Source organism: Prionailurus bengalensis, chromosome B1 (assembly GCF_016509475.1).
Source record: "Prionailurus bengalensis isolate Pbe53 chromosome B1, Fcat_Pben_1.1_paternal_pri, whole genome shotgun sequence".
Lineage (NCBI taxonomy): Eukaryota > Metazoa > Chordata > Mammalia > Carnivora > Felidae > Prionailurus > Prionailurus bengalensis.
This window is the reverse complement of record NC_057344.1, coordinates 337,137-351,050: the sequence shown is the minus strand read 5'-3', so window position 1 is coordinate 351,050 and position 13,914 is coordinate 337,137. Positions and strand designations below refer to the sequence as shown.

Genomic DNA, 13,914 nt, shown 5'->3' with positions numbered 1-13,914 from the left:
AGAGAGGAAGACACAGAATCTGAAATAGGCTCCAGACTCTGAGCTGTCAGCACAGAGCTGGACATGGGGCTCAAACTCGGGAACAGCAAGATCATGACCTAGGCTGAAGTTAGACACTTAATCAACTGAGCCACCCAGGTGCCCCACTGTATTCACTTTTCTAATCTAGACTCTGGGAAACTGCGTTGTACAGAATGCGAGAGGAGTTACACTTGAGCAGACACGCTACAAACATCCCCCAGTTAGGGTGAGATGTGTAGACTATTCCTCAGGTACTGGTGACTGCCTGAGAACAGAGGCAGGGAGAAAAGAAAGTTAGTTGATGTGGAAAACAAAAGCAAAAGGAAATGCAGATAACATCATTTACAGTCATGTTGGGTATGAAACTTCCACTAGAGTTTGTAACTGTCGTTTTTGTTTGTTTGTTTTTTAAGAAAGAGAGAGTGAGCAGGGGACAGGGTCAGAGGGAGAGAGAATCTTAAGCAGGCTCCATGCTCAGCCAGCACCCCAAGGCAGGGATCAATCCCATGACCCTGGCATCATGACCTGAGCCAAAATCAAGAGCCAGGCACTCAAACAACTGAGCCACCAAGGCGCCCAGTTTCTAACTGTCTTAATGATTTACAAGAAAAACACCATGTTTAACAATGGACCTCCAGGAACCTATAGGCTCAATTTCCTGGAGCCTTAAGGTCACCCTCCCCTCTACAGGATGGAAAACCTTCTAGTAGTCAGTCTTCATAATCTCAGTGCAGTGCTTTCTGCCTACAGGTCCTGTTCCCATGCTTTAACAAAACCACCTTTTTTTTTTTTTTTTGCACCAAAACCTTTTCAAGAATTCCTTCTTGGCCGTCAGCTTAGAAACAATTCATTTCAACATCGGTGTCTACCTGCTGCTGCCTGTGCAGAATTTTCTAAGTACGTGTCAGAACCTGGGATGCTATCCCAAGTTATCCTCTAGTGGCTGGGAAACACTGACAGGATACCCAGGGACCTCATGGTGGTCCATCAACAGCCCCAGACAAAGAACACAAACCCAGAAGCCCAGACATGAGGGTGGCTGGCAGGAAGTGCAGAAAGGCAGTCAGCACGGAGACAGGGCTGTGGCCTGATATTTGGTATAGGCAGGGCTTTGGAGACAGGCAGAAATGGATCCTAAGTCCAGCTTCCCTGGAAAACACATGCACAAACCAAAATAACAATTGTCTCTGAATGACAGATTGTTTTCAGACGAATTTTCATGCCCTATCCTATTCTGTGAATTTCTAATATCAGCATTTTGGAAAAATGAACACATATAAATAGTAATCTGGTATTTTTAGAAGAGAGAAGAAAAATGAATATTGCTCCTAGGATATGAATTGGATTATATAAGAAATAAGGATGACAATCTATTCTAGGACCTTATGCTAAACATATAATGTGCCATGTGGAAACCACATCATAAGGAAATAAAACCCATGAGTACTTTTTTTACATTAAGTTTGATAGTTTCCATGCATCACTTGACCTAGTGATGACAAAAACCACGAGCTCTATGAAAGTGAGTTCTTGCTGCCCCTAAGTAACTGTTTCTAATGAATGCTGCTAAAAAAGGTATAAATATTATCTAATAAGGCTTCCACGACACATGACACATTATGCGTAACATAAAAACTTTGTCCTGACTGTTGGCCTATTGGTCTATCATATCTCACACATAGTAGATATTACTTCTTGAAAAGAAGCCTCATAAATTTCGTATTTATATTCCCATTCTAAAAATACTGAAACAAGCTCACTGCAGTCGTACCATATGAAAAACACATCTGAAGAAAAAAATGGATATTGTATGTATGGTACCATAGCAAAAACTGAATACCCAAATAGGATATTCACTCACTCCCTTTCACTTACTCCGTCGTTCCAGGTCCATTAGACAACCTACATCCTGTATTTCAGCTTCTTTTTCCAGTGGGCCACGGGAACAGGGAAAACAGCAGCCAGGGCATTTTGACCCTTCAGAGCCACCGGAAAAAAAAAAAAAGAAAAAAGTCTAAGTCATGCCAGGAACCCCTCTCTGTGGTTACCGTGGACCCCCGCGAACTTCACCTATGCTCTGCCTGACTCTGGAAATATTCTAAGTGGCCATGAGGACCCAAGAGCCACTAGTGTCTGCCTGGAAAGGTTGGAGACGGTGTCTATGCTACTGAATTCCTATCCAGAACTTCCTAGGTTACTTCAGGAGCACGGGAAATGCCACTGCCCCAAATGGGAATCTCAAGGGAAGCTTTCTAGGCCTGCCTGGAAAGGCTGCTGCAGGACTAGAAGGCGCTGAGAAGGTGATGCGCACACTGAAAAACGACAATAAATTTTATAAGTCCTGGGGGGCGGGGAGGGGCCGGGAACAACTTGTACCATCCCTGAACATTTGTACAAAAAGGACACAGGGAACTTGAAAATACAGTTGGAAACCTTAGCTCACAGCCAGCTCAGTCAAAAGATGACAAGAACGATGGGAGCTGCTAGACTAGTTCTGTTAATATAACAAATGATCAATATCCTCACGGAGTGCACATGAAATTGCTGTAAAATTGCTTAGGACCCAACAATATTTTCAAAATGTCACGAAGGCTGGGAAAGCACGGAGACCTCTAGCATGACCCTCACACAATACGGTTAAAAGGGAATGCATTTGGGATGTGCCCCCTGCTACCCACCCCCCCCCCCCCCCCCGCCCCTCTGCCAGCCCTCCGCTGTTCCCGCTGGGTCGAGCCCGGGCACTCCCGTCCACTAGGACCGTTTCCCCCAGTGCACAGGACCCCCCACGTGGCATCCTCTAGGCTGCTCATTTTACTCACTCTCCCTTCGCGGTCGCCCGGCGTCTCCCTCCCGGGCTTTCTTCCCTCAAGTCGCCGCCCACTCGGCACTCGGCGACGGAACGGATGCCGTCTACGTCCTAGCAGCTCACTTTCCAGTGGGATATCGGGAATGTAGGCACACTCTGGCAGGTACGGCCGGGGGAACAGGTTTGGGGACAGAACAGCACGAGGTGTCACACAACGGGGTGGTCCCCTCCCCCAGCCCGGGGCCCAGGGGCCTCGCCCACAAGGTGACCGGGAATGGAAGGCCTGGCGACGGCAGGGCCTCACTGCAGGAGGATGAAAATGGCTCGGATGTGAGTCTTGTGCGAGGAATGGAGTGTGCCGAATGTCATGGCCAGGGGCGGGAGGCGGCACCCCGGCACTAGCGGGGTGTGTGTGGGGGGAACAAGAAGACTAAGATTTCATGTACTGAGTGCGGACACGGCGTGGGCGGGGACTAGGGAGGGAGAGCAGAGACGACGAGGGGATGTCTGCGGAGGGGCCGGGCCGGTGTAGGACGTGACCAGCGTGGGGCGGACCCTAAGGAAGGTGAGCGGAAACGGGGCCTGTGCAGAACGTAGACACCGTGAGGCGGCACTTAGGCAGGGGATGTGGGGACCGGCGTCAGCGGAAGGGCGGGGCCGGTGCAGGGCGTAGCCGGCGTAGGGCGTAGCCGGCGTAGGGCTGGGCCTAGGGACGGCAAGAAGAAATCAGAAGGGTACGTAAGCGGAGAGGCGGTGCCGGACGTCTCACACATGGGGCGGGGCAAAGGGAGGGAAAGCGGGGAAGGTACGTCAGCGGAGGGGCCGGGCCTAGGAAGGTTGATCTTAGGGCTCAGACAGGACTTCAGGGAGGGAGGGTGCCAGAAGCGTTAGGAGGGGCGGGACCTGTGAAGGACGTGGCCAGCGTGTGGCGGGACCTGGGGAGAGAGTAAAGAACAGGGTCGGGGCGTAAACGGAGGGGCGGGGCTAATATATGACGCGACGAGCGTTGGGCGGGGCCTATGGACGGTCAGCGGGAACGGGACCATAGCCATGGGGCGGGCCCGGTCTAGGACGCTGCCGTCATAGGCGGGACCTGGGGACGTTATAGTGTAACCTGAAGGACACGTAATCGGAGGGGCGGGGCTACGGAGGATGAGCGGGGAAAGGGGCGTTGACCGAAGGGCGTGGTCGGTTCAGGGCGTAGCCAGTGTAGGGCGGGGTCTAGGGACGGTCAGCAGAGAACAGAATGGGAGGTAAGATGAGGGGCGGGGCTGTTGCAGGACGTGACCAGCGTGGGGCGGGGCTAAGGGAGGGCGAGACAGTGGGAACGTCTGCAGAGGGGCAGGGCCTAGGATGTTTGGCGGGGGCGGGGTGGGGTCGGTGCCGGTTAGGGATTGGTTAGCTTGAGGCGGTGCCTGGGAGGATTTGGGGGGGAGGGGAAAAGAAGTCAGCGGAGGGGCGTGGCTGGCGTGAGACGTGCCTGGCGTAAGGCAGGGTACAGGGAGGGTGAGTGGAGGACCCAACAAGGCGTCAGCGGAGGGGCGGGCGCTAGTAAGAAGAACGGGGGCGGGGCCGGTGCAGGACGTGGCCAGCGTAAGGCGGGGCCTGGGGGGGGTGAGTGGGGAGGGTACGTCACCGGATGGGCGTGGCCGGTGTAGGATGTGGCCCGCGTGGTTCGGGGCCTAGAGAAGGTGAGCGAAGAGCGGGAACTGTACGTCAGTGGAAGGGCGGTGCTTGTGCAGGACGTTTCCAGCGTGGGGCGTGGCCTAGAGAAGTTGAGCCAAGGTCCGGCTGGTTTCTGACGTGGCTAGCGTGGGGCGGGGCTTGATCGGGGCGTGGCCCCGTTCCGCCCCGCCTTTCCGGGTCCTCCCCTCCTTCCGTCCCACGCGCCGGCAGCCTGGCCGCTCTGGTCGGTTTGTGGGTTTTTGGTGTCCGAGGGATCCTACTGCTGCTTCTCTACCTACAGAGACTGTTTCGGGCAGTTCCAGGTGAGACTCAGAGCCCTGGGGCCTCTTGCACTAAACGCGCCGATGTGTCCTCGTTAGGGTGACAGGTGTGTGTATAGCCCGTTGACTGGACACGCCGGGCTGGGGTTGCGGGCCTCGCGGGACCTCGGAGGCCGCCCTTGGCGCGGGTAGTGGGCCGACCAGGGCAGGCGGGGTCTGTGCTGTTGGCGGAGAGCCGGCGGGATCGGCGCGACGTGGCCCAGAGCAGGGGGTGCTCAGCGGGAGGCTGAGTGTCCGGGACTTGGGGAGAAGCGTGGGTGCCACCGAGAATCGCTTTAGGTCGTTAAGTCGTCGGTGTTGCAGCTTCACGTTTTCCTGGGGCGACTCCCAGAGCTATCTGAAGATGGTTTTTTTATTTTGAGAAGTATGAGATATTCTTTTATTTCTTTTCTTTTTGTTGTATTTAGAGAGAGTGCAAGTGGGGGAGGGGCAGAGGGAGGGACAGAATCCAAAGCAGGCTGCAACCAGGCACCTAGCCAATACAGCGCTGAATCTCAGACCCTGGGATGATGACCTGAGTCAAAATCAACTCCGATGCTCAACCATCTGAGCCACCCAGGCGCCCAGAGAAGTATGGGGTATTTTAATCACTGTTTTTGTTTTCTGTTTCTTAATGCTTTATGTCAAGTTGGGATGATGAATGAGGCCTGTAAAATGGATTCCATTTAGGGAATGTGTGGATTTTGATTTTAACTGATGAAAATTTATTTTCAATATCTGAGGACATTTGAGAGGGATGTTTCTTGTTTCCCATTGTTAACCTTAAAAACAAAACTGCCAGGGGGCGCCTGGGTGGCTCAGTCGGTGGGCATGGGACTCTGGATTTCTCATCCCTTGATGGCAGGGTCATGGGATCGAACCCCAAGTCGGGCTCCGCGCTGAGTGTGGAGAATGTTTGGATTGTCTCTCTCCCTGCGCCCCTCTTCCCTCCCCTGCGCGAGAGCGCTTGCTTGCTCGCTCTTTCTCCCTCTCTTAAAAAAAAAAAAAAAAAAGAACTGCCTGTTATTTTAGCAGCAACTGTTGGAGCTATTGGGGAATGAATAAAAGAGAATTGCAATCTGGGACAAACAAAGCTTTAGAAAAACTGTAGGGAAGCATGGGAACCAAGGGGAGGCTTGCTTTTTTAAGGAGAAAAGGGGTAATTTGGGAAGGTTGCTGTGAACTAAAAGTCCATTGGAGTAAACAGAGTTTGAAGTGTGGTGGTTTCTCACTGGCTGAACTGTTGTTCTGGGGGCTGAGGAAAATGTCTCTTCATCCTGCTGGACTTGTTGAGTAGTAACCACGTGCAAGGCCAAATCCCCAAAGGGTCCAGTCCCTCTTCCTGTTGGGCCTGCAATTGACTGTGTGTTCTAGGGTGTGAAAGTTTTCCCTGCCACATCTGCCCACTCCATTTTAGGGAGGTTTCCTATTACTAGGTTTCACACCATAAACATTAAAAATCAGTAAGGAAATTAGATTTTCAAATTTGAATAGCTTCATTTATATCTTTTTAAAAGATTTATTTATTTTGAGAGATCATGAGAGGGGAGGGGCAGAGAGAGAGGGAGACAGAGAATTCCAGGCAGGCTCCGCACTGTCAGCAAAGAGCCCAGTGTGGGGCTCAAACTCATGAACCATGAGATCATGACCTAAGCCAAAATTGGGAGTTGGACGCTCAACCCACTGAGCCCCTCCAGGTGCCCCAATGTACTACACGTCATAAACTTTAACGTGGAAGTGTAAGTTAACATCTCTTTTTTATATTTCCTTTGGAAAATCTGATCCTGGTTGGAACTTGGCACTACCTGACTCTAAATACTCTGCTGCATAACTTCTCAAAGATTATTTACAAGAGAATTCTTTTGGCTTTCTCGAAACTTTTTTTTAATAGTTTCTTTTTTTTAATGTTTATTTATTTTTGAGAGCGAGCGAGCAAGCAGGGGAGGGACAAAGAGACAGACGGAGGATCTGAAGCAATCTACATGCTAACAGAGAGCTGAATGCGGGGCTTAAACTCATGAAACATGAGATCATGACCTGACCCTAAGTCAGATGCTTAACCAACTGAGCCACCCAGGTACCCTCTTTCTCAAAAGTTTTAAGTTGATTTAATATTAGTATTTGAACTCAAATCAGTTCAGAAATTGGAAGATATATTTCTGTTAGGCAACAGAACAGTAACCACCCTGGAGGTCCTATAAAGAAGAGGACCCAGTGCTCCTCCAAGTCTCCAAATCTCCATTCCCCTGAGCTCAACTTACTCCACTCAGACCTGCTGGGAAGTGGACTCCATTAAGGAGCCAGGACTTTACATCATTGGTGGTTAAGTGACCTTGACATTTGGACTCTCCGTTTGGTTTTTCTTTTTCCCTCTATGCTTACCTATGAGTCCAGTGATAGAATTCTGTCTCTGACCCATCCAGCCTCCAGACCACCTTCTCTGTTAAATCTTCAGTGTTTAGGTGTATACATAATATGTACTTGGGAGTCTCCACATTAGATGGAGTGAGTTTTCTTGGGTCTATGTGGGGTACATATCCCTATGAGTAACTGAGCCCAAAAGGTGGGTATCTTGAGTAAACCAAACTCTGTACACAATGTCTTCAAGTCTCTGTTTTCCTGGGTCCTTTTTTCAGGAGAAAACTCAACCCTACATAAGTACTGTTTATTATAATGGAAACTATTATTAAACCACTTTTCACTGAGGTTACAAGTTATTTCACATAACTGTGAATTTTTACTTGTGCATTGGCTTTTTCGTGTGTGAATCTGCATGTTATCAAAACTCTCTGAAGAAAGAGCTCTGAACACATGGCTACAGAGCATACACACACAAACCACTGGTAGCGTTTGCTGAAATGTAGTAGCTGGTCAGGCCTGGGGATTATTGAGGCTTTAATGGCATGGAGAACAATGATGAGTGATGTCAGCTGACTCAACACATGACAAATCACATTGGTGATCTGTAAAGACTCAAAAGGATGACTGAACCTGATAGGTTGAAGATAGCATCTCCTCTCTCACCTGAATGACCATTGTCCTGTGACTGAATGTTAACACTCGACTGCATAACTGAGGCAAAAATCAGGATGTCATAACTTCAAATGACCCACCACTCCTGTATTGAAACCTTGAGCCACTCTGCCTCTTCCTGACACCTGGACATAGCAGCTGTCTCTCAGTCATATTGAGCTTCCATCAAGGAAGCTTGCCTTTTCCATTAGAAGCCCTGTAGATATCAAAGATGCATAAAACATTGCAACATAAGAACTAGGATATCCTGGGAAATCTTTGGGAATTATATATCAACAGGGCAGAGCCTCGGGATTTGATATTCTCTTATTGTTTTCCAGATTGAACACTGCTCATGTTCTGTCTGGTAAACACTAATTATCTCGCACTGCTGAGTTAAAGGGTAGAAAGAACCTTGGGCTCCTGGGTGGCTCAGTTGATTGTGCAAACGGCTTTGGCTCAGGTCATGATCTCACGGTCCATGGGTTTGAGCCCTACGTCGGGCTCTGTGCCAACAGCTCAGAGCCTGGAGTCTGCTTTCAATTCTGTGTCTCCCTCTCACTCTGCCCCTTCCCCTCTCACACTCTCTTTAAATAAATAAATAAATAAATAAAACATAATAATAATTTTAAAAACGATAGAAGGAACCAGCAGTAGGAAGCCAACTATCTCGGACCCAATATAAGTGTCTCTATCTCATTACTTTAAGATCAGTGTCTGCTTTCTCCTCTCTGCCTCAGATATCATTGTACTGGGATAAATATAAAGAGCTCTGTCTCAGTAATTGTATCATAATCCTTCTATCCATTTTCCTTTCAAAACAAGTTTCCATATTGTCTTTTGTTTGCCTAAAAATTACACAAACTGATTTTAATACTTTTTGCCAGTGATGAAAACAGCACAAAAGATATTTAATAAATGCCGAAACATAGCTAGCTTATTAGCTGTCACCAGAGGGCTGTTACTGTCACTTTCTATCCCAGTGCCTAGACGCAATTGCACATTCACAGTCCTGTTTGGCTTGTCCCACCTTAGAACATTTGTACTTGTCTGTTCTTCTCTGTATGGCTCTTCCCCAGATCTCGTCATGAACGCCTGCCACTATCATTTCTCTACTTTCTCAGAACCGCATTCTCTGAACACATGTTTTTACAACAAATTTTCTTTTCTAACAACAAATATTTTCAGGATTTATTCAAGTAGGTCATATTTACAACTGTGCCTAGGGGCCCCTGGGTGGCTCAGTTGGTTAAGCATCCGACTTCAGCTCAGGTCATGATCTCACAGTTCACGGGTTCAAGCACTATGTCTGGCTTTGTGCTGACAGCTCAGAGCCTGGAGCCTGCTTCAGATTCTGTGTGTGTGTCTCTGCCCCTCCGCTCTCCCTGCCTCTCTCCCTCTCTCTTTCACAAATAAATACACATTAAAAAAAAAAGAACTGCCTAATATTCAAAAAGGGGAATCTCTTATGTCTGTTTTTGGATTTTTTTCTTATAGAGATCTTTGTAAATTTTTATTCATATATAATTTATCAACATTCTGGGTCTTGAATCCATATGTCTGACCCCAGTGCCCCTGCCATTCTGCAGAATGGATGTCGTGTTAGCAGGCATGAAAACTACAGTAATCTTAGTGTCCATTTCCATCAGAGCTCTTGGGTGACCAGGTGCATTGTCAATGAGAGTGATATTTTGAAAAGGTTATTTTTTCTGAGCAGTAGGTCTCAACAGTGGGCTTAAAATACTCAGCAAACCACATTGTAATGAGATGCGCTATCATCCAGCCTTTGTTGTCTGTTGATGGAGTTCAGCCAGGGTAGATTTAGTATAATTCTTAAGGGCCCCAGGATTTTCAGGATGGTACATGGGCATTGGCTTCAACTTAGTCACCAGCTGCCTTAGCTCCTAACAAGAGAGTCAGTCTGTCCTTTGCAACTTTGAAGCCAGCCACTGACTTCTCTCTGGCCATGAAAGTCCTGGATGGCATCTTCTTCCGACAGAAGGCTTCCAGTAGATTTTCCAACTTAAAAGCTGTTGGTCGGTGCAGCCCCCAGCATGAATTGTCTCAGCCAGATCCTCTGGATAACTGGCTGCAGCTTCTGTATCAGCACTCACTGCCTCACCTTGCAGTTTTATGTTATGGAGACGACTGCTTTTCCTTACTCCCACCAACCATCCTCTGCTCGCATCAGATGTTTTTCTGAAGTTTCTTCACCTCCCTCATCCTTCAGAGAATTAACTGAAGAGAGTCAGGGCCTTGCTCTGGATTGGGCTTTGGCTTAAGGGAATGGTGACCTTCTATACAGACCACACAAACCTTCTCCATATCTACAATAGGTCTGTTTCAGTTCACTTCCTTTTTTTTAATGTGTATTTATTTTTGAGATAGAGACAGAGCACGAGCAGAGGAGGGGCAGAGAGAGAGACACACACACAAAATCCTAAGCAGGCTCCAGACTCTGAGCTGTCGGCACAGAGCCCGACACGGGGCCGGATCCCGTGAACCGTGAGACCGTGACCTGAGCCGAAGTCGGACGCTTCACCGACTGAGCCACCCAGGCTCCCCTCACCTCACATTCTTATCACCCGTGTGTCCACTGGACTTGCACTTTTAATTTCCTTCAAGGACTCTTCCTTTGCATTCACAGCTCGGCTGACCTTTTGGCACAAGACACCTAGCTTTCGGCCTGTCTCTGCTTTCAGCGTGCCTTTCTCACGAAGCTCATTCATTTCTAGCTCTTGATTTAACGTGACAGACCTTGAACACTTAGGAGGCCGGTGTACGGCTGTCTCATGGCAAAGAGGCCCAAGGAGAGGAGGAGGGGGACAGCTGGTGGGTGGAGCAGTCACAATACACGCAACACTTACTGATTAAGGTAGCCCACACCTATGGGCACAGCTCGTGGCACCCCAAAACAATTGCAATAGTAACATCAAAGATCACTGAGCACAGACCACAGTAACAAATATGATAATGAAAATGTTTTAAATATTGTGAGAATTCCCAAAATGTGACACAGAGATAATGTGAGCAATTGCCCTTGGAAAAATGGCACCGATCAACATGGCGTTGCCACACACCTTCGTAAAAAGCAGTATCTGTAAAGCACAATACAACAAAGTGTGCCTGCCTGTAGTTAAGACCTGGAGAAGAAGAGGTTCTATATTCTTCTGGGCCCAGGCCACCACCTTCAGCAGCCCCCTCCTCTTCATCTCCAGGCAAGCAAATGAAATCCTAGAGCAGACCCTTCCTCTTCTCCAAGTCAGGTTTAGTTGACATCCTACCGACTGCCATGCTCTACACGCACAAAATAGGATAGGTTCCATGAATAAAGTATACCTTCAATGTTCATTTTCCCATACATAGGATGTGTTTCAACTATTTTTGAATAATACAAAAAAGTATATACGTCTTAGGATCTGTCTTCATATATAAAAGAATAAATTACTTGTGAGGAAAACTCAGGCAATGTATTTTCATGTCAGGCACAGGCATTTGGTTCCCAAAAGAACAGTTTGTCCCTTTTTTCTTCTTAATGTGTTTGCATCAAATATAAAAGTGAACCTATAGTAACTCTCAAAAGGGAGCATAATTTTTACAGCGGGAATTTAAGGTAATCAGGTTCTCGTTTCCCTGGTTCTCTGACACGTTCCTGTCTTGCCAGCCTCGTCACACTGCACCATCCTTGAGGCAGTGAGGGCTTCTGCTCATCAGAAAGGAGTGTCTGCGGTAGGAGACTGTGGACCAGGCTTGTGCCACACAGAGAGTGGAGCTCTATTAGAGAGTAAAAAGGATACGTGGTCAGATCCTGCATTATTTAAGGGCTCATTTAGAAGAGATCATTTAAAGAAATTTTTAAAAAACAAGAAAACTTTGTGTACAGAATCTCAAAGGATATAGCTTTTAGGAAAACTTATAGAAAATACAGATGTTTTAGTCAGTTTCCTAAAAACTTATTTGAGCAAAGCCTTAGGACTCCCCATGGAGGTAGGCAGGAGCACAATTAGACAGGAGCACTATTAGAGACTTTCCCCCCTCCCCTGCTAACAGAACTTGTGTAAAATTGCTGAGAGAAGCCAAACCATTTGTGTCCCAGGGGCTGAGAGCAAACTACAGTCAGGTGAGTTGGGTGGACTGGACGGGGAGGCAGGCTAGTGGATTTCTGAAGATGATGGCAGGTCTAAAGGTCCTACTTGCAAGGCCAGTGAGAAAGCAGGGAAGAAGTTAAAGCTGGAGAGTGTTAGGAATGACATTTGTGCTTGTAAGTGATATTAGCCCCACCCAGCAGCCTCTGGAGAGGGGAGTGGTTGCTGGAGGTTGAGCTCTAGAAACACTCTTGAACACTGGAGACCAATCTCCAGGCTGGTGAGAGCTTCCATCTGCTGGAGGGTAATCCTGCCCACCTCCATGGGGACTGATGGATCCTGCCCTGGGGACCCTTCTGGACCTCACCCCGTGTACCTCTTCATCTGACTGTTCATCCTTGTAATAAACCAGTAAAACTGAGTAAAGTGTTTTCCTAAATTCTAGGAGTCATTCTAGAACATGCCAAGCCTAATTTGAGGGATTGTGGGAACCCTTGAATCCACAATGCTCTCGGCAGAAAATGTGGGCAGTCTGGGCACTACATTTATGGTTGGCATCTGAAGTAGAGGAAGTCTCATGGGGCTAAGACTTTGAACTTGTGGGATCTGATGCTGACTCCAGGAAGATGGTGTCAGAATGAACTGAATCCTTGGACACCCAGGCAACGTCAGAACATTAGTTGTTGGGGTGAAGAAAACTATTTATACGAATTTTTAGATTTTGAGAAATCCATGACTGTTGTCTGTCACAGGGTGTTGGTCGGTAAGTGGGTGGAAGAAATGGACGTATAAGGGAGGTAAGAAGGCAGAACTAACAAAATATGCTTTTTTTTGGTCTCAGATGTTATTGAACATGAGCCATGTAACCAGGCATTGGGATAGGTGATGCGTATGCAGTTGGAATAAAACAGCTTTTTTTATTTTTTGGGGGGTGGATGCATGCAGAAAGGATTACATGGGAATTGAAGTGGGCAGTAAAAGGGATGGAATTAGGGGCTGATAGACTTCAAGTGGTGTCAGAGGACTGTAGGTTCCCAGGTGTGAGGAGAACCTGGGCATGGGGAATGATTCTGTGGACAAGCTGGAATGAGAGAGGCTGTGATTGCTGGAGGGATCTCAGATTCTTCATCTGACAGGGGGAATTCCTGGTAAGTCCTGGCAGGGGGCTGTACCTGTGACCATGTTTAGAAATCTGAATTTGGGAAACAACATAATTGAAATACTGGCTGTATCATTCCTTACCATGTAACTTTCTCATATTTCTAATGCTCTCTGAAACTGTTCCTGTCATTTGTTAATGTCATTCTGGGCTGCAATAGTAAAATATGTGGGGGCTTGAGCAACCCACATTTATTTTTCACAGTTCTCGAGACTGGGAACTCCCAAGACCAAGGTGTCAGCAGATTCAGACAGACCAGTTCCTGGCTTGCAGAAGCCTGTCTTTTCACTGTGTCCCAACTTGGTAGAGAGAGAGCAAGTGAGCTGTGGTCAGTTCCTCTAAGAATGACTTCAATCCCTTCATGGGGGACCTCCTTTCATGACCTCATCTAAACCTAATTACCTCTGAAACGCCATACGTCCAGATACCATCATGGGAATTAGGGCTTTGACGTAGGGATTTGGGTGGGAGTGGAGGGCACACAGGAATTCAGTCCATAAGAGTGACTATGCTGGGGGCGCCTGGGTGGCGCAGTCGGTTAAGCGTCCGACTTCAGCCAGGTCACGATCTCGCGGTCCGTGAGTTCGAGCCCCGCGTCAGGCTCTGGGCTGATGGCTCGGAGCCTGGAGCCTGTTTCCGATTCTGTGTCTCCCTCTCTCTCTGCCCCTCCCCTGTTCATGCTCTGTCTCTCTCTGTCCCAAAAATAAATAAAAAACATTGAAAAAAAAATTAAAAAAAAAAAAAAAGAGTGACTATGCTGAAATCAGCAGAGTCTTTGTGAGGATTAATTAAGTGAATGTTTTTAAGTTTCCAAGCAGAGAGTCCTATTATTAAACTTTGAATTTG

At 47.8% G+C, this 13,914-nt stretch overlaps 1 long non-coding RNA gene across 1 annotated transcript; it reads right to left on the bottom strand.

The window, feature by feature from the left end:
* Positions 1 to 842: 842 nt before the first annotated feature.
* Positions 843 to 3,465, bottom strand: LOC122469847. Its single transcript, XR_006293732.1, has 3 exons — positions 2,841 to 3,465; positions 1,897 to 1,998; positions 843 to 1,170 (listed from the first exon to the last, which is right to left on the bottom strand). It is a non-coding gene; the product is annotated as an uncharacterized LOC122469847 (long non-coding RNA).
* Between the last annotated feature and the right edge of the window lie 10,449 nt (positions 3,466 to 13,914).